This window comes from Antechinus flavipes, chromosome 4, assembly GCF_016432865.1.
Source record: "Antechinus flavipes isolate AdamAnt ecotype Samford, QLD, Australia chromosome 4, AdamAnt_v2, whole genome shotgun sequence".
Classification (NCBI taxonomy): domain Eukaryota; kingdom Metazoa; phylum Chordata; class Mammalia; order Dasyuromorphia; family Dasyuridae; genus Antechinus; species Antechinus flavipes.
Genome location: NC_067401.1, coordinates 193516582 through 193542735, shown reverse-complemented (window position 1 = coordinate 193542735; position 26154 = coordinate 193516582). Strand labels below are relative to the sequence as shown.

The 26154-nt window shown below is 32.6% G+C and overlaps 1 protein-coding gene and 1 pseudogene across 4 annotated transcripts in view; one reads left to right on the top strand and one right to left on the bottom strand.

Annotated features, from left to right (window-relative positions):
* Positions 1–26154, top strand: part of ILRUN (inflammation and lipid regulator with UBA-like and NBR1-like domains) — a 186626-nt gene that overhangs the window by 31811 nt on the left and 128661 nt on the right. The window lies entirely within an intron of this gene.
* LOC127561167 (synaptojanin-2-binding protein-like) lies at positions 4552–5204 on the bottom strand (annotated as a pseudogene).

The following is a 26154-nucleotide window of genomic DNA, read 5'->3' as shown; positions in this document are numbered from 1 at the left end:
TCCTTATTCTTGTCTGTCATGTGACTAGCCCATTCTCACCGCTTCTCTTCCCTCTTCCCTCTCCCCCCATTTTCTTTGATTTGATAGTTTACACTGCTTTTTATTAGTAATTCCTTGCTTATAATATTGCACTCTATTTAAATTCACCCATCCACCTCCCCCATTTCCCTTTGGATGTACTTCAGTTTAATTTTTTCAAACAACACAAGAAGAATGTTAGTATTAAGAAATTAAATCTGTCTTATAGGGAGAAGCTGGGGAAAATTAAAAACAAAACAAAATTAAAAGTAACTTTACCTTTTTCCCAGAAGTTATACATTCTATACTTCTGTCTATTTTTGAGCTTCACTTATTGGCTATTTACATTGTCTGACTAAGATTGATATGATGATGGGACTATTCATCCAATATGATAACTATAGTCTAGACCAATGTTCTTTATGCACTTGATTTTTCCTGGATATTCTTAATAAGTGATTATGGATCCTATTCAGCAAGCTCACTGTTGTTCTTTGGCTTAATATAATTGTCATCTGCAAACAGGAGCATTGCAGGACTTCAGGGAATTCCTCTTTAGTTTAGACTGCATTAGACTTCAAGACAGTGGCAAAACACCTTTGGTGAATATATTTTTTTCCTGTTTGATGCCTCATTTGATATAAATGATCACTGTCATATTTCAAGAAAAAATTTCAAGAAATCTTGTCTTATTTTCAAATATACATGAATGATAAACTTGTTGGGGAAGAACCTGAAATTTAAAATAGCCATGTTGCTCTACCAAATTGTTTTTTTGGGGACTAGTTATCTTATATTCCTTACAGCTTTTAGTCAGTTATATGGCATTAAAGATTCGTTGCCTTTTGAAAGCCCGTTTTTTTTTTTTTTTTGTTTTTTTTTTTTAATGCCCCCTTCAATGATGATCTTGATTGTGTGTATGAATTTGTGGTTCGTAAGATTAGAAACTTAAAAGATAGGAAAATGGGACAAGATGAGGGGGGAAGGGATGGGTGGCAGGGAAGAAAATGACTTGCTCAACTCTCATATCTCCTTAGTCCAGATAGCTCTTTAGTCCAGAGCTGGCATTTGAATCAGGTCTTCTGTTTTAAGGCCTTTGCTTGTTCTGTTCAACTATACTGGTTTTTACTCTTTAAAAAAAATGAAAAAAATGAGTCTTTATATCACCTTTAGAATTGACCCCTCAGTACTTTTACTTCTGTGTAACCCTTAGTCACTAAGCCAAGGCCAGCAGCTTTTCCTTCTTTGGTGCCATTTACATACATCTATTTTATAATAAGTTGACTTCTGCTAGAGTGATCTATTTACCATTATGTGGTGTGGATACTGTAAACGTGTGATCCTTATGCAGAGATAAACAAGTAACGATGTTAGTAGAGCAGTGTATGTGTATTGCACATAGTTGAAACTTAATAAATGTTTGTTGATTGGAAAAACCAAATTCTATAAATTTCAGCATTTTTACCATAAATTAAACCTTTAAGACAGAAATGAAAATGAAAAAATAGCTTACAGGTTGTCCTGAAGATCCAAAGAGGCATCAAACAGGAAAAAATATATTCATCAAATGTGTTTGCCACTGTCTTGAAGGAAATCTAATTAGCAGACTTGGTTTTATTATGTGTCCCAAAGCCTCAAGAAAACATTGCATATGATACTTGGTTATCTTATACAAGATTATACAAGATGACAGTGCTCCTGAGAAATATTTGGGGAAAGTATACTATGAACGTGTCTTTCTAGCTTATTGGTTGCAGAGGATAAAGAGGCAGAGAAATTTATGATGAATTCCTTAAGTTTGGTAGTAATGATTATAATTTTATACAGATGTTTAATTGAACAATATAAATCAGTTACCATGATAAGGGAAATCAAAAAAGCCTTGAAAACACTTTTAAGTCAGTAAACACTTGACTTGCTTGCCAAGTGAAAAGAGATAGGAGCCAAAGCCAGCACTGTTTACCTTCTACACTAATTTGTGTGTAAAATCTTATGAAGAAGAATTATGGAAAATGATGAGTTAACTTGTTAGCCTCATAAAGCTGAAAGAGGGTAATTATTAAGCAATCATCCCCAGAATATTTAAGATTAAGAATGGAAGGAGGATGACAACAAATAAAAGAAAACTGAAATAGATCAGCAAATTTTTTTCACCTTCAAATATGGTAGAACTGCCACAGTTATATTGTAACACTGTAGTTCTAGATATATTTTTAGAATTAGTAAAATGAGACCTAAATAAAAATAGTTGGATTCGACAAAGTATGTGAAAGCTTGGTATGTTAGAAGTAACACAGTTATGAGATTCTCAGAAGATATCCAAAGGAGGGAAACAATACCAACAGTGTAGGGGGAAAAAATCTTGAATGTTATTAATAATACCTAAAAAAGACAACTGAGAGAATATCAATTACTAACCCATGTCCTTTCTTATAATTAGATAATAGATTTAGAACTGAAAGGAATCAAATTGAGTTTAGCCTCTATGATATACAGATGAGAAAAATGAAGTTGAGAGAATTTTAAGTGACTTGCCCAGAATTTCACAGACAGTACTAGATACAACAAGTATCTATTGCAGAATTTGATCTCAAGTCTTCTTGACTCCTAGTACTCTCTCCAGGAAAGAATAAACAATGAGAGAGGAAGAAACATTTATTAAGCACCACTATGTGCCATGAATTCTTCTAATTGCTTTACAGATATCTCTCTTGATTTTCACCACAGTAAGTGTTACTGTATCCACATTTTACACTGGGAATGGAAAACAGACTAAGTTAAGTGACTTGCCCAGAGTATTTAAGTATCTGTGATTGGGTTTTAATTTAGGATATCCATCATGTCACTTAGTTGCCATGTCTGTTTATTCACAGTTTTTGAGACATCAATGTATACATTGAGGGGAATCCTTAAGAAAGCAGGAGGAATATTAATCAAGAGTAGTCAGACTTTCACATGTGATTTTCCATAGTAAACTATATTTTTATCATTACATGATTAATTAGAAGATGTATAGAATATAGGATATTGTGCTCATTTGTTGTGCTCATTTGTTAATTATGAAAAAGCATTTGTGTTTGGTAGGAAAAGTGGTATTTGAATTCTTACTTCCAATACAGTGTCTATCATTCACATATCAGAATCATTCAAGATACTTTGAAGGTTATAACAGATGCAACCTTCATTGAGTGATCATAAAAATCAAATGAGGAATAAAACAGGGGAAAGGTATATATAAATAAGGAGTTCATTGATGTATTGGAGGAGATCCAGCTATGCGTCCAGATTGAAAGGGGGGAATTTTCTATCTTTAGTCCTCCAGATGCTCTTGTTATTGCATGACAGTGATTGTATCAAGCTCTGGAATATTGTAGTCTTTTGGAAGGAAGCTGTACTTAGGAAATTGGCCTGATTAGCTGCAGAAAAGACCAAGTAGATAAAAAATATTATTCATGTTACTTACATCTTCTGTCCAAAGCAGGTTATGATGTTGCATGTAAATGAACAACTTATAGAAATCCTTCATTAATGTGATTTGCACTTTCTGATACAAGGTACCAAAAAAGGTAAATTGGGCTCAGAATTGCACAGGAAAAACAATGGGCCAAATTTCAAACTTTAGTGATCCTTTAATGAACCTAAATTTTGCCAGAAATAAGCCCGACTTTTTTATTTTAAAAGAAATTTTTATTGATAGCTTTTGTTTTTCTATTACCTACATTTTCCAATATTTTCTTTCATCCTCTTAAACTATTTCTTAAAGAATAGAAAAGAGGGAAAATAAACTGATTCTTTAAAACTTTTCAGCTTATTATAAAAGTCTGTTATTTATAATGTTCCATGTACATGATCCCTTGCTCTATCCAAGAATCAAGGGAAGTTAAGACTTAATCTCTTTAATTCTTATGGTGGTGTTTGACTTTGAGAGGGCCACTGTAAGGTAGGCAGGCTGTGGTATATCACAATTGAAGATCTTCAAAGGACAGAAAAGCTATCAGGGAAATAGAGGATTTAAAAAAAGGTGAATTGATCAGCTGGCAAGAGAGCAGATAAACAGATTGAGTGTATTACATATATATATGTGCCCTTGTGATTTCAGGAAGAAGTGAGGAGGCCCTGTTGGGTATATTTATTCCCTCTGAAAAATTTAGGTGGGGACATGGACAATAATTGCACAAAATGGACAGGCATGTATTAAGCTGTAATCTTTGTCATCAGAGGGGAACTGCCAGGTCAAAGAGATGGCAGATTCATTTGAGTATTTGTGTATACTTTGATACTTCTGTGACTTCATTGAAAAAATAGGCATGTCAGGATGACAAAAGTAATGTGGGAAAAACCAGATAGTTATATAAGGATATATTTATGTATACATATATAGATATATGCATACATATACACACATAAACACATTTCTTTTCCTTCCCCACATACTCACACATCTTTCCTATCCTTGCTAACTCTTTGCTTTAATTTTTTTTTCTTTTTGTTCATTCTTTTTAAATCATATGGTGATTGTAATAAGTAGATTAGGTGGGTAAACAGAGAGAAGGGGAAAGTGAGATCTTCATCAGAGTGCACTGGAGGGGAACAAACTTTTATCACAGCCACTGCTGATATCTCATGATGGACCAGGCCACTTTCATGGCACACAATGGCACCAGCATCATGGCAACTGGGGGTACCTCTTGGTACCCCTTCCCCTTGATGACCCAAGGGCCCATTCTGCACTTGCATCCTATATTGCACTTTGAGTGACATGGCATAATTGGCATTTCAGAAGAGATTCACGGCATCCTAATGCAGTAAATTCTTCAGGTCTTCACCATCCACCTTCATCACCCTTCTGGAACCACCCATCCCAGGGGGCAGCCCCCTCCTCATTGATTCAGCTGGCATAGATGCCAGTAACATTGGATATATGTTGTTGATCTGTCCCTCCATGGTGTTGATGCCCAGCCCTGAGGATCTCTTGAAGAGGTTGATCTCTTATTCTGTGACCAGATAATCCACTCTTCTGTTCATGCTTTACCCAGGGCCCAGAATTTTCCACACTATCCCCCTACTCTCCATAGTATTCAAAGAGCTGAAGGTGGGGGAGGAGGGGAACTCTTTGCTTTGCTATTACTTAACCTCCTTTACCTATAGATTTCCTCCCTTATCCTCTTCCCTCACCCTTTGCTTTCCCTTCCACCCATCCCTTCCCTCTTATTTCTTAATAAATTTTAGAAGGTGCTATACCTTTAGGGTATATATGTAATGTATGTTACCTATTTAACCTATTACTGATGTGAGCTGGTTTTCAGAACTGTGAGCTTGCTAATGTCTTCTGTGTTTGTTCTTTTTCCACAGCTCATTTGTAATAAAATAATTACTATTTTTACCTTAATTCTGCCCCACTCTTTGTTTTGAGCTGCCCACTTGCTGATGTTAGTCTTAAACATAAGATAAACATTTCCATGTAAAGTATATAAATTATTTGTCCATGTTAATTTCCTTGAAATTGATCTTTGCTCTTGGCTCTTATATAGTCAACTTTCTATTGAGTTATTTATGGTTTGGTTGAAAGAAAGTTCTGGAAATCTGCAAGTTCATTGAATGTCCACTTTTTTCCTTTCTTATAGATATTTTCAAAACTCAGCTCAGATGATACCTCTCCTACACCTTTCCAGATGCTTCCTTGCTGCTAATGCCTTTTCTTTATACATAAGTCTTGTACAGTTAATTCTAATTGCAGCTCCAGCATATTTGAATTTTTTTTCCTTGTTTTTTTGCAAGATTTTCTCTTTGATCTGGGGGTTTGGAAATTTGATAAATAATATTCCTATGTGTTTTCCACAAAGGGTCTTTTTGAAGGTAGTGATTGGTGAATTTTTATTATTTCTATTTTCCCCACATGTCCTGTCACTCCAGGACAATTTTCTTGGATTATTTCTTTCATTATTGTGTCAAGATTATTTTTTTGGTCACAGCTTTCAGGTGGTCTAATTATTCTTATATTTTGTTTTCTTGCTCTATTCTCCAGGTTTTGTTTTTCTTATAAGATACTATTCTGATCTATTTTTTCATTCTTTTTATTATTTAGTTATTTCTTGGTCTCTTATAGCTTGCCCAGTTCTAATTTTCAAAGAGCTATTTTTGACTATCTCCTTTTTTAGTTGGGTAAATTTTTTCATTATCTTTTTGTTTTTCTTGGATGGTTTTTGTTTTTATTTTTTCCTTAATATGTCTTATTTGATTTTTAAATTCTTTTTTGAGTTCTTCTATAAGTCTTTTTCTGGGCAGGGAGTCACTTAAAGTTACTCTTTGGGGTAGAAGAAGCTTTTTTTTACTTCACTGTTCTCTGAAGATGAACCCCTTGGTCTTCTCTTGCAATTAAGTGCCCCCAGCAAGCAGCATGTCCCTATCCTACTGCCTCTGCACTCCCAGTGTGCTGATTTCTTTTCACCCAGGGCTGCTTCTCTGCAGCACCATTGGACTTGGTGTTTCCTAATCAGCTGATGTTCACTCAGTTTTTTGAGATTCAGACTCCCCACTCCACATGCTGTCTCAGAGGTGAAAATTCTGTGACTCCTGCTGAGACTACAGCTAAACCCAGGTAGTAGTCTCAGAGGTCCCCAGAGGTGCAGAGCTATCCCAGATGTATTTGCACTTTCTGCTAGTTAATTCCTAGCCTAGGATTGTCTTCAAATCTCCTTGGGTACAAGGAGAACCTCTGTTCTGCCCCAGGTTCTCTTGATTTTTCTGGGGGACATCTGGAGAGCTTGAAATTTACTGACCTACTCTGCCATTTTCTCAGAATCCTCAAGAATCATTCTAGATTAAAAAATGGGAGATACCAAAGAATTATAGGCTGATAATAGTCTCATTTACTTAGATTATCAATTACATTCTTTGAGACCAAATACACATAAAGTGTCATACATTCTGCAAATATTGCATATGCAAAGATAAAACAGAATGGAGTTTACATTCTCTGTGTAAGGAAGACAACATGTGCAAATATAAGTATTAACAAAGTTAGATACAAGATAATTTGAAAATAAAAGGCAGTATCAATGGAAAGATGTAGAGGAGATGGCATCTGACCTGAGTATTGAAAAAAAGGCAATTCATTCTTAGAGGTAGAAGTGAGGAGAGAGTTTATTTTAGGTAAATAAAGGGCCAGAGATGGAGTCAACACCAGTAAAGCAGATTTTATAATATATGTTTTTAGGAAGATTGATAAAAGATAAAGCCTTGTCAAGTGAGGCACTTATATATATTTTCACCTTTTAAAATCAATTACAAGATCTTTGATTTCATATGTACAATATCCCCATATCTCTCTTCATGATTTTCAGGGTTACAAATTAAGGCCCTCTAGGGCCATTTGCAATAGCTTTCTTCTAGTTATATATTTAGAGCTTGTAGTAGAAACTTTATTGAATCCAATTACCTTCAATTTTTTTTCATTAGTGATAAAACTGAGATCAAAAAATTTAAATGACTTTTTATGACTGTATATGATATGGAATTTGAACTTAGATCTGTCTGATTCCAGTCCTTGTTTTCTTTCCTAACTGATCTTTCTATTCTAATTTATCCTGTATACTACTGCCAGAATTATCTATTTTATGAATGGTTCTAGTCCCATCACTTTATTGCTTAAAAATCTTCAGTGGTTCCCCATTTATTAAAAATGCTTTGGCATCCAAGAGTGTCTATAACGTGTGTGTCTCCTCCATGTCTCCCTTTTTAGTCATCTCTCATATTATTCCATTTCACTAGGCCTTACGCAGAATGGGCTAGTTTCTATCCTCCTTGCTTTTTACTCCCTTGACTTTGCTCAAGAAAAAAGTGTCTAAAGCAGTTGAAAGTACCAAAGTATATCATACTTTTTTAAAAAAGAAAGATTTACTTTGTGTTCCTTTCCAAATTCATCCAAGTACGTACTTTACTTTTTTTTTTTTTTAATATATAGTTATAGTATAAATATGATTACTATTTCACTGATTTGGCTTCATAGTAAGTCGTATACCATCTTTCAATGTTTCTTTTTTTGTTATTTCCATTTTTTTGTTTTATGGTTTCATTCTTGTAATTAATGTAATTCATTTGGCTAGTTTTCACTTGTTAGATGTGGGAGGGTTTTCCCCCAGGTTTTTGAGATATTTTTGAGGGGAAGAGTTAGCAGCTAAGAATTAAAAATTTTCTTTTTCTCTTGAGTACCACATTATTGATGGGACAATTACATTGTTGAATATAATGTGAAATTTTGGTGGCTGTGTACCTCAGAGACATTGAGGGTTTGGTTCCAGACCACCACAACAAAATGGATTTGCAATAAAGCTGTGTACATAAATTTTTTTTTCCCGGTGCATTTACTCTGTATTGTAGTCTATTAAATGCAGTAGTATTATGTCTTTAAAAATGTGCATATTTAATTAAAAATACTTTATTGCTAGAAAAAATGCTAACCATTATCTGTGCCTTTGGCAAATTATAATCTTTTTTCTGGTGGAGGGTCTTGCCTTGATGTTGATGGTTGCTGATTGATTTAGATGGGGGTTGCTGAAAATTAAGGTTACTGTGGAAATTGCTCATTTATTGATTCTTTCTTTCTTGTATTTGAACACTTGTAAGGTTGTTAATTTATCCAGTTTTAATATTGTTGAGCCTCAGAGAATAGTAGGACCTGAGAAAAGAGATAGGGAATGGCTGGTTGGTGAAGTATTCAGAACATAGTTTAAGTTCACTCGTTTGTGGTTCATGGCACCCCAAAATAATTACAAACATTAACATCTAAGATCATATAACAGATATACTAGTAATGACAAAGTTTGAAATACTGTGAGAATTACCAAACTATGACACAGAGACACTATGTGAGCACATGTTATTGGAAAAACGGAGCCACTAGATTTACTGGACTCAGAACTGCCACAAACTTTCCATTTGTTAAAAATGCATTATGTATGAAGTTCAATTAAAACAAAATATGCCTGTATTTTTTGAACGTATTAAGAAATTGGCATTGTATTTTCTATAGGTGGCAGCCTTACTTTCTTCTCTCTTCAAAGTAGGAGTTAACATTTGCAAATTAACTGTTGATTTTGAAGTGAGATAAAACCAAGCTTGTGTGATTGTTACTTTTAGATAATCTATTATCAGAAAATCCTTTTATTATTTTAATAAAAGAAATTAATGGAAACTGGAATTTAGACTCTCAGAAGATTTTTTTTTTCTTTTTTGATCCATGGAACCGGTGATCTGGTTAATTTATCAGTTGTTCCTAAGTTGTGGTATTTCTTCTGGTAGAACACGATATTTGCTTGCCTTGCCTTTATCAAATGGAATTTATATTCCATTTCGGATATTTAGAACATTCTATTTTTGAGCTACTCTTATTCATATTAGAGAAAAAGTAGCCGCGTAAAAATGTTTTAAACTTGAGCTTGAAGAGCATTTCTCTTTAAAAACTAAATGTGTAATTAGTTTTTTTTTTTTTTTTTACCAAGCTTATTTCGGAAGGGGTTTATGAAATTTAAAAAGTGCTAATTAAAAATTATTTTGGGGTGTGTGTATATGATACTTCTTAGAGCACAACTAGATAATCCCAACCATCTGCCATTTATCTTCACATTACTTTTTAGTATAATTATGGCTGATTGTGACTGATAATGTTACTTTTCATTTTTATAATTTATTGATTAACATCACATATGCTTTAAGTTTTATAATAAGATACCAATATTGGCAGCTTTGACCTGAATTTTTTTCTGTTAGATATATTAATTTTTGCCTTTATTTCACTAGCAGTTAACCCAGTGCTTGGTACATAATAAGCACTTAATAATTTGTTAATTGTTATAGTCCTTGTGTATGTTCTTCAGTTTTGCTTTTTAAAATTTGGTACCTATCTTTCTCAGAATTCCTCATATGTTTCCTTCCTTATGGTGTCAGTAATAGAAAGACCTGGTAATTGAGGGCCCCCGGTGCCCATCATGTGGGGTTGGCTGAATAAGTTGTATATGATTGTGTTAGAATACTGTTATTCTGTAAGAAATGACTAAGTGGCTAGCTTCAGAAAAACTTAGGAAAGCTTAATGTAAGCTGATTTAAAGTGAAATGAGAAGAATCAGAACATTGTACACAATAACAGTTATATTGTAACAAAAATTAAATGTGAAAGACAACTACCCTGATCAGTGAAATATGATTTGCAACAATTCCAAAGGACTTTAAGATGAAAAATGCTATCTATTTTCAGAGAGCTAACCGACAAATTTGGATAGAAGCATATTTTTTCCCCTTTTCTTTTTCTTCTTTTGCCTAATATGGCTAATGTGGAAATAAGTTTTGCATGACTTCATGCTTAATGGATATATTTATTTTCTCAGTGGATATAGGTGAGACTGAAGGGACAAAGAAAATTTGAAACTGAATTTTTTAAAAAGGATATTAAAAAAAAAAAAAAGATTTGCATTCAGAACCAGCCTCTGGATGTGCGACTCTGACAGTTCATTTAATGGGAATTTCGTTACCCCAAACACACAGAAGTTGTTTCAAAAGTCACAAAAAAAAGTCACAAATTCAAAAATTCCTCTCTTGCAATTTATCACAAGTTTGTTTCTTGCTTTTTGTTATCATGAAAACCACATGAATTTTTTTTTTTTTAAACCTTTGTATCCTTGCTTTTTACTGGCTTTTAATCATCTAAAAACCATCTAAGGCTTTCCTCATTTTTGATGATTTTTCAGGTCTGAGATGATGCCTCACAGTTGCTTTAACTTGCATTTTTTCAAGTGGTTACATTTTTTAACAGCTATTTCTATCCTTTGTTGGGGAACAGTTTAATTTTCCAGATTTATGCCAATAGATTTTGGTTATCAGACTTTTTATTAGAGATGCTTTAATGCAAAAATTTTTTCCAATAAGTTTTTTTTTTCCTAACTCTAGATGCATTGATTTTGTTTGTGTAAAAGCTTTTAAGCTTATGTAATCAAATTAGTCTCTTTTGTCTCTTATGATCTCTTCTGGCTATTTAATCTTTTCTTATCATTAATAATGTAAGAAAATAATTATGATAGTTTTAGCAAATGTTCCAGGCACTATACTGAGTGCTTTACAAATATTATCTCATTTTGATCTTCACAACAACCTTGTGGGGGTTTTTTTCCTGAGGCAGATAAAAGAGGTTGTTACTTGCCCAGGGTGGCACAGAGATAGTATCTGAGGCTACATTTGAATTCTGGTCTTTTTGATTCCAGGTCCAGTGTTCTGTTCATTCCTTGTTCTCTAATGCAACTCTAATTATTTTCTAATGCAGCTTTGGTTATTTATTTGTAATTCATTGTGGTATAGTAAGATGTTGGTATAAATCTGTTTTCTACCAAGTTGCTTTATAGCTATCAATTTAAAATAATGTTATTATGATAATGTTATTCTGCTAATAGTTATTTTGTATTTAAACTTGTTTTTGTTTTTTTAAAATGCCTAAGTGTACTGTTACAAATCTGTATCTTTTGTCTTTGGTTTAGTTGTTTTATCTTATTTGTGAGATTGATAGCTTGCTAAAAGTTTAGGGTAAATACTTTCCTTTAGCATTCTTTATCCCTTAGCACCTCTCAGTGATTGGTTTCCTTACAAAGATAAGAGTAGGGTTTTTTTTTTTTTTTTTTTTTTTTGCATAGCCTTGTAACTTTTTATTGATTAGTGAAGTAGTGTTGTGGGACAGTTCTTTTTTCTTTTTTTTTTTTTTTTAAATTTTGAATCTTGGCCTTCATATCATTCCTCTGGCTTGAAATATATACCAGTCAGATAATTAATAATTGGCTAACATTTGTTTAAGGCCTAGCTATATGCTAAGCACTAGGAATACCAAGAAAATAACCCAAAATAAAAAAAAACCCTAATTCTCCCCCCCCCCCCAAAAAAAAAACCCAAAAAACCAAAACCTGATCTTAAGGAGCCTTGCAGTCTCTTGAGGGAGGCAAAATATAAAATAGAATGGATAATAAATTTGGGATTGTGAAGGTCTTAGAAGGAAGGAACTAAGATTAAAGAGAGCTGGGAAATGATTTTTGCAGAAGATAGGACTATAGCTGAGACTTCAAGAAAGCTGGGAAAGCTAGGAGAGAAAAGAGAGTGTTCCAGTCTTATGGGTCAGCCAATGAAAACATAAAACGTCTTTGATTTGGAAGCTAGATTGTTACAAGAGTACCAGAGAGTAGCAAAGAGATGGTTGTCACTTTATGGTCTCCTGTGTAATTGGGAGTAAGGTATGGAAGAAGACTGGAAAGGTAGTTGAGAAGGAATCAAATTGTGAAAGACTTTAAAATGGAAACAAAATTTTATATTTGTTCCTGGAGGTTAATAGGTAGCCACCAGAGTTGACTAAATCTGGAGGTGATATGGGACTTTACTTGGATGATCAAAAAAAAATTTTTTTTAAGAAAAGTCTTTTATTTTTTTCCCAATTACACATAAAGATTTGTAACATTTGTTTTTAAAAAATTTTGAGTTTCAGATTATCTCTCTCCCTTACTCCCTCATTGAGAAGGCAAGCAATTTGATACTGGTTATCCATTTGCAGAAATGTAAATTTCCATATTAATCATATTATGAAAGAAGACATTAAAAAAAAAAGCCCAAGAAAAACAAAAAATTTTAAAAAGTATTTTTCAGTTTATATTCCAACTTCATGAGTCTTTTGAACTTAATTTGGATCATTGTGTTGCTGAGAATAGTCACTCTCAATCATTATAGAATATTATTGTTACTATGTATAATGCTATCTTAGTTCTGCTACTTTGTATTAGTTTTTATAAATCTTTCCAGGTATTTCTGAAACCAGAAATCCTGTTCATCAGTTCTTGTGGCACTGTAGTATTCCATCACAGTCATATACCACAATTTATACCTTCCCCTTTTGATGGACATCTCTCTAATTTCCAGTTCTTTGCCACTTACAGAGCTGCTATAGGTATTCACATACATACAAGTCCTATTTTTTTTTCCTTTGATTCCTTTGTGATATATACCTAGTAGTGGTATTGCTCTAATAGGATATGTATACACAGTTACATAATCCTTTAGACATTGTTCTTCAGAATGGTTGGATCATTTCACAAATCCTTTTTCATCATATTAGCCAATCTGATAGATGTGAGATGGAATTGTTTTAATTTTGCATTTCTCCAATCAGTAATTATTTAGAGCATTTTAAAATACGATATAGCTTTGATTCCATCTTCCTTCTGAAAACTTATATGTTGATATCCTTTTGTCTTTTATTAATTGGGGAATGACTTGTATTCTTAATAAATTTGACTGTTCTCTATGTGAGAACTAAGGCTTTTATCAGAGATACTTTCTATGAACATTGTTTTCCATTTTCTGCTTTTTTTTCTAATCTTGGCTAAACCCTTTTTTATTCATGCAAACCCTTTTTTAACTTAATGTAATGACAATTATCCATTTTAAATCTTGTAGTGCTCTGTGTTTTGTTCAGTTACAAGTTCTTTCCTCATTTATAGATTTGGCAGTAAACTGTTCCTTAATTTGCTTGTAGTTTCACCTTTTATACCTAGATCATCAAAATCCATTTGGATTTTATCTTGGTACAGTATGTTAGTCAATATTTAGTTTCTGCCAAACTGTCTTATATTCCCAATTTTTGGTCAAATAGTGAATTCTTGTTCCCAAAGCTTTGATCTTTGTTACCAAAAATTACTATTGTCACTTACAACTGTTTTGTATACCTAATCTATTTTATTGATATATATAACGGTTTGAAATCTGTTAAGACTAAGCTACCTTTTTAAACTTTTTTTTTTTTATTAATTTCCTTGATATTCTTGACCTTTTTGTTCTGTTGTTTTTTCTAGTTCTGTAAAATAATTTTTTGGTGGTTAGATTGTTATTACTCTGAATAAGGTAAATCAACTTAGGTAGAATTGTCATTTTTATTATATTGAGTCAATTAACATTTTTCCATTTGTTTAATTCTGACTTTATTTGTTTGAAAAATGTTTTGTACTGTGTATAGTTCCTGGATTTGTCTTCATAGGTAGATTCCCAAGTATTTGATATTGTGTCTAATTATTTTAAATGGAATTTCTCTTTCTTGCTGCTGGACTTTATTGGTAATATAAAGAAATGTTGATTTCTGTGGGTTTATTTTGAATCTTTAAAAAATTTTTAAATTAGACTTTTTTCATTTAATATTATTTTATTTTTTAATTGCATGTAAAGATAGTTTTTAACATCCTTTTTTTTTTTTTAAGATTTTGAGTTCCAAATTTTTTTCTCGCCCTTCTCTCTTACCAAGTCAGCATGCAATCTGATATACAGTCACATTAAACATATTTCTATGTTACTCATATTGTGAAAAAAGAATCATGACAAAAGGGAAAAATAATGAGAAAGAAAAAACAAATAACAAATTTAAAAAATGTGAAAATAGCATACTCAATCTGGATTCAGACTCTATAGTTCTTTTTCTCCATGTGGATGGCATTTTCTGTCACAATTTTTTTTGGAATTCTCTTGAATCACTGTATTTTTTCTTTCTTTTCTTTTTTAAAAATTAAAAGCATATGCATGGGTAATTTTTCCAACATTGACCCTTGTATAACCCCTGCTGCAAATTTTCCCCTTCTTTCTCCCATCCCCTCCCCCACCTGGCAGGCAGTCCAATATATACCAAATATACTGAAATACATGCCAGATCCAATATGTATATACATATTCGTACAGCTATCTGGTTGTGCAAGAAAAATAAGATCAAGAAGGAAGAAAAATAAAAATAAAATGCAAGCAAATAATAACAGAGTCAGAATGTTATGCTGTGTTCCACCGTCTGTTCCCATAGTTCTCTTCATCATTGCACAAGTGGAACTGGTCCAAATAATCTCAATGTTGACGAGAGCCACGTCCATCAGAATTGATCATCATGTAGTCTTGTTGTTGCTATGTTTAATGCTCTCCTGGTTCTGCTCATATCTCTTAGCATCAGTTCATGTAAGTCTCTCCAATCCTCTCTGAAATCATCCTGTTGGTCATTTCTTACAGAAAATAATATTCCATAACATTCATATACCATAATTTATTCATCCATTCTTCAATTGATGGGCATCCACTCAGTTTCCAGTTTCTGGCCACTACAAAAAGAGCTGCTACAAACATTTTTGCACACGTAGACCCCTTTCCCTCCTTAAAGATCTCTTTGGGATATAATCCCCCACTGCTGGATCAAAGGGTATGCACAGTTTGATAACTTTTTGAGCAAAGTTCCAAGCTGCTCTCCAGAATGGTTGGAATCATTGTATTTCTAAGAGCTAAGTCTGTCATAGTTGATCATTGTATAATGTTGCTGTTCTGCTCACTTCACTCAGTATTAATTCATGTAAGTCCAGCTTTTTCTGACACCATTCTGCTCATCATTTCTTGTAGCACATTAATATTCCATTACAGTCATCTACCATAACTTATTCAGCCATTCCCCAGTTGATGGGTATTCTCTCAATTTCCAATTTTTTGCTGTCACAAATAAAGTTGCTATTAATATTTTTGTACATCTAGGTCTTTCCCCTTTTTTATGATCTCTTTGGGATACAGACCTAGTAGTGGCATTGCTGGATCAGAAGGTATACCTAATTTTATAGCTCTTTGGAGATAGTTTCAAATTGTTCTCCAGGATGGTTGGATTAGTTCACCACTCTACCAATTCCACCAACAACAATGGGACACTTAGTATCTCAGTTGAGTTTATTTTGTATGATTCTTATGGATTTATTTTATGTCCTTACTAAGTTGTGTTAAATATTTCAGCTTGATTTTTAGTTGACTTTGTATTTTTTCCAACTATATTATCATGTCTCCAAAGAGGGATAATTTTATTTCCTCATTGCCTATTCCAGTTCCTTTAATTTTTTTTCTTATTTCTGTAGCTAGTATTTCTAGTGATATTTGAATAATAGTAATGATAAAAATCAACCTTGCTTCACAACCCTGCTTCTTATTGGCAAGACTCGTAGTTGATCCTCATTACAGATATTACAGATAATTCTTGCTCTTGGTTTTAGATAGACACTAACTAATCATTTTAAGGAAAATCCCACTTATTCCTGTACTTTCCATATTCCAAATAATAATGAGTTTTATTTTGTCAAAAGTTTTTTCTGCATCTATTGAGATTATCATGAATTTTGATGTTTTTGTTATTGATATGTTCAGTTATGCCAATAATTTTCCTCTTATTGAATCATCCCTACATTTCTGATGTAAATTCCACATGGTCATAACATATGATGTATTATTATAATCTTCCTAGTATTTTATTTAAAAATTATGCCTCAGTATTCATTAAGGAAATTGATCTATAACTGGTCTATAGTTTTCTTTCTCTTTAGTTATCAGCACCATATTTGTGTTATAAAAGGTATTTTGTAGGACTCTTTTGCTTAGTTTTTCAAATAGTTTTATTTAAGTAGTAGAAGTAGATATTCTTTCGATGTTTGGTAGAATTCACTTGTGATTAGAATATATAATTCAACAGAGTTCATCTGGTTCCAGTTAATTTCTTTTTTCTAAGGTAGGGTTGTTTAAGTGTTCTATTTCCTCTTTTAATCTGGGCAATTTAGATTGTAAATATGTATTCATTTCATATAGATTGTTAGAGTTATTGGTATATAATTGGACAAAATAGCTCTTAAAACAATTACTTTAATTTCATTGATGAAGAATTTACCATTTTCATTTTTTGATATGGATAATGTGATTTTCTTTTTGTAAATCAAATTCACCAATAGTTAATTTTTTTTTCATAAGACCAGCTCCTAATTTTGCTTATTAATTCATTTTTTTCCTTTGATTTTCAGATTGTTTAATTGGGGATTTTTAATTTGTTCTTTTTCTAGTTTTTAAATTGCATTTCCAATTTATTGATTGGTTCTTTTTCTACTTTATTTGATATAAGCCTTTAGAGATAGAAGTTTTCCCCTAAGTATTGCTTTGGCTGTATCTCATAAATTTTGGGATATTGTTTCATTGTCCTTCTCTTTAATGAAATTTCTGACTGTTTCTGTAATTTGTTCTTTGACTCACTCATTCTATAGAATGCTATTAGATGTGACAATTAAAAAGGACATTAGTAATTTTGGACAGAGAAATTTCAATTGATTGACAGTAGAAGCCAGACTAAAAAGACCAAAGAAGATAATAAGAAAAGAAATGAAGGATCAATAAGCTATCCCTTGTTGAGACCTATTGTCAGAATCATAGTATTTGGATATGGGTAAATTTGTTAGTCTGATGAACTGAAATAACATTTAAAAAAATTTTAAATAAACTTAATATTCCACACTAAATGATAAGCCAAAAATTAGAATTATGTTGGGATAAATCTCTAAATAAAACAATGAAGTTTGAATCATTTGCATTTTGGTTGAATAGAAAAATAATATAATTTTATTTTTAAATTTCTAAATTTAAAATTTTTATTTCTTTTGTTTTTCTGTTGATTTTATTTCCAAAAATATTCCACTCTCCTCACCTCAGTAGGTCACAATATAAAATTAAGGGGAAAATGTCATCAGCTAAGTTTAGATTTATTACATTGTTCCACATTATTATTTTCCTAACCATTTGCAGAAAAGAAAGAAAAATGTTTTATCATTTATTCTCTGAGGCTATGCTTAGTGTTACAACTTTTCTGGGATTTTAGGATTACAATGAAAGCAGGTGAAAAGATTGATTTTGTTTCTCTTTAGAATTCACCTGTGTACTTTTAAAATTCTTGTTTTTGTTGTTTTGAGTTAACATGCTGATTTTAAAGAAAACAAACAAACAAGAATGCATATAGGAACATCTTTAATTTTTATTTTATTTTGTATTTATTTTGCTGCATCTCTCCATCTTGCCAAGGCTCAATCAGTGGTAGTTGATGGGCTCAATCCTATCATTGACTAAAAGCTTTTGTCCCATTCCATTTCTGACCAGAATTAAGTTTGATCCTTCAACTAGTAGCCTAATGATCCTCTTTTCCTGGGGGCTTCTTTTATTGATGTAGACATTTGACTTTCCACTACTCCACCTTGTAAGTAACACAACCCTATTTTTAACCCTAATCTGTTTGCTTTATTGGGCTTCTGTTCCTGCACAAAGTCACGAAAACAAGCCAATGGACTGCTACTGATTTAATTTTTCATAGCCAAAGTTGAACTTTCATTACTGCTTCCTAATAATTTTATTCATTTTTGCCAAATGGATTTCCCAGTGGTAGTTAATTTTTTTAGATTATACATGTAACAATTCATTTTTTTACTATTTTCATATGAATCAGGTTCTGAGAGAAGAATCAGAACAAAAAGTAAAAATCAAGAGAAGGGGGAAAAAAGGAGGGGAAGTGAAAATAGTGTGTATTGATCCATATTCAGTTGCTATTGGACTCTCTCTCTGGATGCAGGTGGCATTTTCTTTCCAAAGTTTATTGAAATTGCATTGGATCACTGAATTGCTGAGAGGAATCAAGTCTCTCAAAGTTCCTCATCACTCAGTTTTGTTGCTATGTACAATGTTTTCCTGGTTTTGCTTGCATCACTCATCAATTCATGTAAATCTTTCCAGGCTTTTCTAAAACTAGGCTGTTTGTCATTTTTTATAGAACAATAATGTTCCCTTAGTTTCATAAACCATAACTTAGTCGACTATTCCCCTAATTGGTAGGCATTTACTCATTTTCCAGTTCTTTGCCACCATAAAAGAAACTGGTATAAATATTTTTGCAAATGTGAGTCCTTTTCCTCTTTTTATGATCTCTCTAAGATACAGACTCAGTAGTAGCACTACTGGACCCAAGGGTATGCACAGTTTGATAGCCCTTTGGGCATAGTTCCAAATTGCTTTCCAGAGTGATGACTGGATTAGTTCACAACTCCATCAACAATGTAGTAATGTCCCAATTTCTCCACATTCTCTTCAACATTTATCATATTTTTCTGTCATCTTAGTCAATCCTGAGAGGTATGAGGTGTGGTACCTCAGAATTGTTTTAATTTGAATTTTCTAATTAATAGTGATTTAGAGCATTTTTTTTATATGACTAGAGATGGTTTCAATTTCTTCATCTGAAAATTATCAGTTCATATCCTTTGACCATTTATCATTTGGGGAATGACTTGTATTCTTATAAATGAGAGTCAATTCTCCATATCTTTTAGAAATTAGGCCTTTATCAGGAACACTGGTTGTAAAAAAAATTTTCCCTAGCTTTCTGCTTCCCTTTCTAATCTTGGCTATATTGGTTTTGTTTGTGCAAAAACTTTTTAATTTTATGTAGTCACAATTATCCATTTTGCATTTTATAATTTTCTCTATTTCTTCTTGGCCATAAATTCTTCCCTTTTCCAAGGAAACTATTTTTAGTTCTCCTAATTTGCTTATAGTATCAAGTGGTAGTTAATTTTAATATTTTCCATTTCTCTCAAACTTTTAATCCCATATTCTTTGTGACATGGCCAATCCTCTTGATTTATGGAGTCATTCTGATGTCACTTCCTAAATTATCCCCAAATGTCTTTGTAATATCATTTTATCTTCCTTACCTATAGTTCTAGAAAAAAAGAAAGTGACCTTCATATTTTTGAACGATAACTCTTCTGTATATCTGCTTCATATTCCATCCCATCTTTTCTGGAAACCTTGCTAAGTTGATTTATATATTAACCTTTCATTTTACTGTCTTGTGTGTCAATTACTCCTCAATGATTTTATTACATATGTGCCCAGGTTCTTTTTTTTTAAACCAATTTCTAATATTGAACATGAGAAATAATATACAGAATAGCTAGAACTATATATTTTTCCTCCCAGTTGATCAGCTCCTTTCTTATCCCAGGTGCATTAATTTTATGAAAAGCTTTTAAATTTTATTCAATAAAAATTATTTATCTTCTACAATTCCCTCTATCTCTTGTCTGGTTAAAAATTCATCTCTATTCTTAGCTGGGAAGATATAAGATTTTCCCCTCTAATTTTTTAAATATTAAGGCGAATTCTGGAGAGCAATTTGGAACTATGCTTAAAAAGTTATCAAACTGTGCATACCCTTTGATCCAGCAGTGTTTCTACTGGGCTTATACCCCAAAGAGATACTAAAGAAAGGAAAGGGACCTGTATGTGCCAAAATGTTTGTGGCAGCCCTGTTTGTAGTGGCTAGAAGCTGGAAAATGAAAGGATGCCCATCAATTGGAGAATGGTTGAATAAATTGTGGTATATGAATGTTATGGAATATTATTGTTCTGTAAGGAATGACCAACAGGATGAATCTACAGAGAGGACTGGCGAGACTTACATGAACTGATGCTAAGTGAAATGAGCAGAACCAGGAGATCATTATATACCTCAACAACGATACTGTTTGGGGATGTGTTCTGATGGAAGTGGATCTCTTCGATAAAGAGAGGTTTAATTGATCAAAGATGGACAGAAGCAGCTACACCCAGAGAAAGAACACTGGGAAATGAATATAAACTGCTTGCATTTTTGTTTTTCTTCCCGGGTTATTTATACCTTCTGAATTCAATTCTCCCTGTGCAACAAGAAAACTGTTTGGTTCTGCACACCTATATATGTATCCAGGCTATACTATAACCTAATCAACATGTAAAGGACTGCTTGCCATCTGGGGGAAGGGGTGGAGGTAGGGAGGGGAAAAATCGGAACAGAAGTGAATGCAAGGGATAATGATGTAAAAAATTACCCTGGCATGCGTTCTATCAATAAAAAGTTATTAAAAAATAAATAAACATTAAGGCGACATACCCATGTGGATTTATTGTGGAATATAATGTAAGGTATTGGTCTAAGTCTAATTTCTGCCAGGCTTCTGTTGGGGTTTCCTAGCTTCTTTTAACAAATAGGGAGTTCTTTCTTAAGCGATTTATAATCTTGGATTTGTGTACCACTGTGATATTGAGTTCCATTATATCTTATTTTCTAATTTATTAAATAATCAGATCTATTACAAAATTCATTACCAAATGATTTAAATAATTACTGCTTTCTAATATAGTTTGATATATGGAAGTATTATTTCCCCCATTCATATATACAGTTTTTCATTATTTTCCTTGATATTGTAGCTCTTTGTTCCTCCAGATGAATTTCATCTTTATGTAGTTCTGTAAAATATCCTTTGGTAGTTTGATTATAGTGTTAAATCGAGGCAGGTAGGTGGTATGGTGGGTAGAGCACCTGTTCTGGAAGTCAGGAGGACCTGAGTTCAAATTTGGCCTCAGACAATTATACTTCCTAGCTGGGTGATCCTGGGCAAGTCACTTAACCCCAATTACCTCAGCAAGGGAAAAAAAGATTATACTATTAAATCTGTAAATTACCTTCAGTAGTATTGTCATTATTCTCTTTGTACCATTCACATATGGAAAATGAATATTCATATTATTTAGATTGTTCTTTAAAGAACATTTTTGTGATTGAGTCTGTACTTTAGTAGAGTGACTGACTCCCAAATACGTTGTATGCTTTATAGTTACTTTGAATGGGGAAATGGGGTTGAAGTATATATTCAATTTAACACTATTAACAAAATTGCTCTACTTTTCTATTTCCTTTTAAATCTTTTTCTTATGTATATTTTTCCACAGTTAAGAAAATTTTTATAAAAAAGTCACTATTTTTTTCTGTCTTTCATAGGTACCCATTCTCTATAATAAATTGTATATTTTTAAAAATCCATTAAAAAGAGGGAGAAAGAAGTTTAACTGAAAATACATTTACTGTACTGTAACACTTATGGATCCTCCTACCTGTTCAAGGGAGTTGTTGGGTGTCTTGTTCATTCAAATGTTGCATTATTTGCTTTTGCTTTTTTTTTTTTTTTTTTTTTTTAGTAGTTCTTTTCACTTATATTATTTTCATTGTGTAGGGCAGCTGGATGACGAAATGGCTAGAGCATCAACCTGAAGTTGTTCCAATTATGGCCTTGTACACTAGCTGTGTGATCTTGCACAAGTCACTTATTGCAAGTCATTTAACTCTTGTTTGTCTCAGTTTCCTCATCTGTAAAAATGAGCAGAGAGAGGGATATGGCAAAACACTCCAGTATCTTTGCCTGGAAAATCCCAAGTGGGGTCACAAAATTGGACACTGCTGAAAATGATTGAGCCAACAACAAAGTCATTGTGTAATTCTGATGCATGTTTGTTAATATTTCATTATCATTTTCCTTTTTGGTTTTGAATCAATTTTTGTTTATTCATAGCTTCTCTCATTTACCTCCATAGAGAATTTCCCTTATAACAAATAGTCAAGGAAAATAAATCTACATATGTGTCTAATTCTGTATGATTAGTTAATTACCTAATTGTCAAAAGGCAGAAAGCACAAACTTCATTACTGGCTTTCTGAAGTCCCAATCAGAGTTGGGAGTTGTGAAATCTTTCAGGAAGCAGTTTGCAAACTGTGAACAGTGCCCACAAATGCCTCCTCCTAATTACTTTTGAAGTGGATGAGTCCCTTAAGTTGCTTAAAACTATGATATGAAGGACATTTATTGGTCCTTTCAAGGTTTTAAAAAAATAAATAGGCTCAGGTCCTCTCTCCTCTCAAAATGACAACTTGTAGATCCCTTGTTCCATCATACTTTGTCAAATATTTTAGAAAGAATAGGTTAGGGAGCAACTAGTGGGTGCAAGATTTCACTAGTCTTGAAATTAGGACATCACGTAATATTTCCTAGCTTTGTGACTGTAGACAGGTCATTGATCCCAAATGCCTGGCCAAAAAAAAAAAAAAGTAAAAAGAAAGTATTCTTGTGCCTTCTACCCCTCTATAGTGCTTTAAATGTGTAAAGTATTCTAAATATTATCTGATTTTATCTTTAGAACAATCCTGAAAGGTTAGGTACTATTATGATTCTCATTTTATAAATGTCCATGGAGGTAGGAAATGTGTGTGGATGTATGTATATGTTTTGTTTTTTGTTAAAGAGAATGCTTCAATCTGTATTGAGATACGACTAATTCCTTCTCTGGGTATAGATAGGATTTTTCACCATAAGTTCTTCAGAGTAGTTGAGGATGATTTTATTACTGAGAATAACAAAAGTCAAAATACAGCTGGTCATTCCAGAATGTTGCTATTACTTTGCATACAGTATATTTTGCATTGTTCATAGAGGACTTTCTAGGTGTGTTTTTTTTTTTTTCCTGACAGCATCCTGCTCATCATTTCCCAGAGAACAGTAATCAATCAGAAACATGTTACCACAGTTTATTAAGCCATTCCCCAGTTGATGGGCATCCCCTTAATTTCTCTCTCTCTTTTTTTTTTTTTTTGTTCTGAAAAGAACTGCTATGAATATTTTGTCATTTTCCTTTTTTTCTCCTGTTTTTTTTTTTTTTTCTTCTGAATCTCTGATATTCATGCCTAGTAGTGGTATTGTTAGGTCAAAAGATATGCATGAATTTACAACCCTTTGGGCACAGAGCTTTTGATCATTTATTTATTTATGGCTTATTTTTTATAAATTTGAACTCAGATCTTTCTGATTCCCTGTTCTTTACTATCCAACTGCATAACTCAGTTTTGCAGTTTAGCTTTCATTACTGTGCTCTATTCTAAGGCTTTTTTGAAAGTCACCAGTAATTTAATAATGAAATCAAAATGCATTATTACTAAATATTAAATTCAAAATATATTTTCTCTTTATACTTTTTAACCTTTCTGCAACTCTTGTTTACAATTCTCCTCCCCCCCCCCTTTTTTTAAAGTGACTTGGCATTTGACCTCCCTTATAGTTTGGTTTTCTTCTTCCACCTGCTTGATGCGAGCTTTTTTCAAGACACTGCTCTAACTTTTGTTCTTTTCCAGCTATCAAACTTTATGCAGAGATAACTCTCATATTTATTTCTCTAACTCTAAACTCTCTAAAGACCAGGTTTTATTTCCAACTGTTTATTGAAAGTAATATCCTACCAGCATATCAAATCCAGCATGTCTATAATGGAATTCTTCTTGTCTCATATGTCTTTTTTCAGCACTTATTTTTCCTAGAATTACTTTTCCTAATTTTACAGATGAGGAGACTGAGGCTTAGAGAGATGGTGATTTGCTTTTTAGTTGATTTTATCTTCACCTTTATCTCTTGTCTTGCCTTTTCTCTCTCTGCTTTTTTAATTTTAATGTCACATTTATTTCTCATTAATTTTCTTTTCACAATAAAAAAAAGTTAAGCAATATTGCTGGATACTTCAATTATATGACATTCTTAATTTATAGTGTTATATCTCTTTGCTTAGAGGCAGATACGTGATATCTTATATATCATTGAGTTATATATCTTCGTGGTTCTCTTGTTTATTCTGAGTCAGGATACATATTTTTTAGTCATCTTTCTTGGGGATATATGGAAAAGTAGTAGGATGAATAATTTAAATAGTTTTTCTCAAATAATTACAAATTGTTTTCCAGAAGTTGCACTAACTCACCAATGGTGTGTATATATACCTATATCCAAACCTATCTCTGAATATCTATGTATACCTTTATCTCTGAATATAGTACCACTCACTAGTAATCTTATCTAGTAATCTTATCCCCTGTAAAGGTTAAGGCAAGTAGATTGCATTTAGGAGTTCCTGCATAACATTAAACTAAGTTGATTCTTGACATCAGTATGTTGACTCAGGATTGGGGATGCCCCCAGTTCTCCAACATTGCATATTTTTGTCTTTTATTCTCTATTGCCAATTTTTTTTTCATTATTAGTGATATGGAACAGTTTCATATGGTTGTTGATAGCATTTGTAATTTTGAAAACTATTTGTAACCTTTCTCTGTTTAATTTTGATAAATAGATTTTTATAAATAGATTTTTAGGTATTTGATGTAAAGATTTTCCCCCCAATTTTTTTTTCTTCTCACTACATTGGATTTATTTGTGCAAAAAAACCCAAACCATTTGTATTTTCTATAATCAAGATATAGTATGTTTTCTTATCAGAAATTTCTACTATTCATATAATTTTGAATTTCCCCCAGCTGTAACTGTAAAAGATAGTTCTTTATGTCCCCACAAATATTTATACATACATACATACATACATGTGTATGTATCATATAGATCACATTATTTTGAGCCTTATTGTGGCATATAGTATAAGTGTTGATCTAAATATTTTATTTAATTTTTTATATTGTTGTCAGTAGCTAGTAATTCTCTGTCCTTGTACCCCTTTCCTTTTAACAAAGGAGAATTAAATAAAACAAACGGATACATTGGACCTGTTTAATAATGTGTTCCTCTTTTTCTTGCAAGAAGAGGCAGGCCACATGTTTTATGCATGGGTAATTTTTTGACATAAAACCTTTTGTTCCAAATTTTCCCCTCCTTCCTTCCATCCCCCTTCCTCTAGCTGGCAATAGTCCAATATATGTTAAATATGTCAAAATATATGTTAAATTCAATTCACAAACCCGAAGTTTGTGGCAAAAGGGTATTTATTTACACTAAGAAGAAAATACATTAAAAAGACAGCTTTCTTAGCAGACAAACTCCTGATAAGGAATTTAGGAAAGATGGGTTTACACTGAGAAGAAAATATCATCAGTGAGCAGAAATCCTGTTAAGACTTCTGCAAAGATGGATTGACAAACCCTTGGTTATATTGGGTTAGTCTTGGCCTGGAGCTGGGGAGCAGTTTGAGCAACTCAATGGAGGACGTTGACTATACCCCAGACCGAAATTTCCAATTGAATGAGATTACTTATTTGGGAGTTGTCTGGGAAGGGTGTGCCCCTCCCAGAGGTTGAGAGAGTTTTGAGAGTCAGCAGTACTCCTCCCCCCAAAGGGGGACACAGTTTACATCAGACCCCCTCCCCCCCAGATTAAAGAGGACACACAATTTACATCACTTTCATTTAGCAACCGTCTCCAAAATTGGTTTTATAAGTATTTTTCTTTCTTTTTTGGTATAATTTTGAGTCTGAAAACAAGAAGAGGGACCCACTAGTACTTTGTGACAAAAGCTAAGAAGTCTAATTAAAATAAAAGCTTAAGTTACATAGGAAACATTTTAGAAGGCATCGCTTTAAATTCTTGTTGTTAAATGTGTTGGGGCAGTATCGAC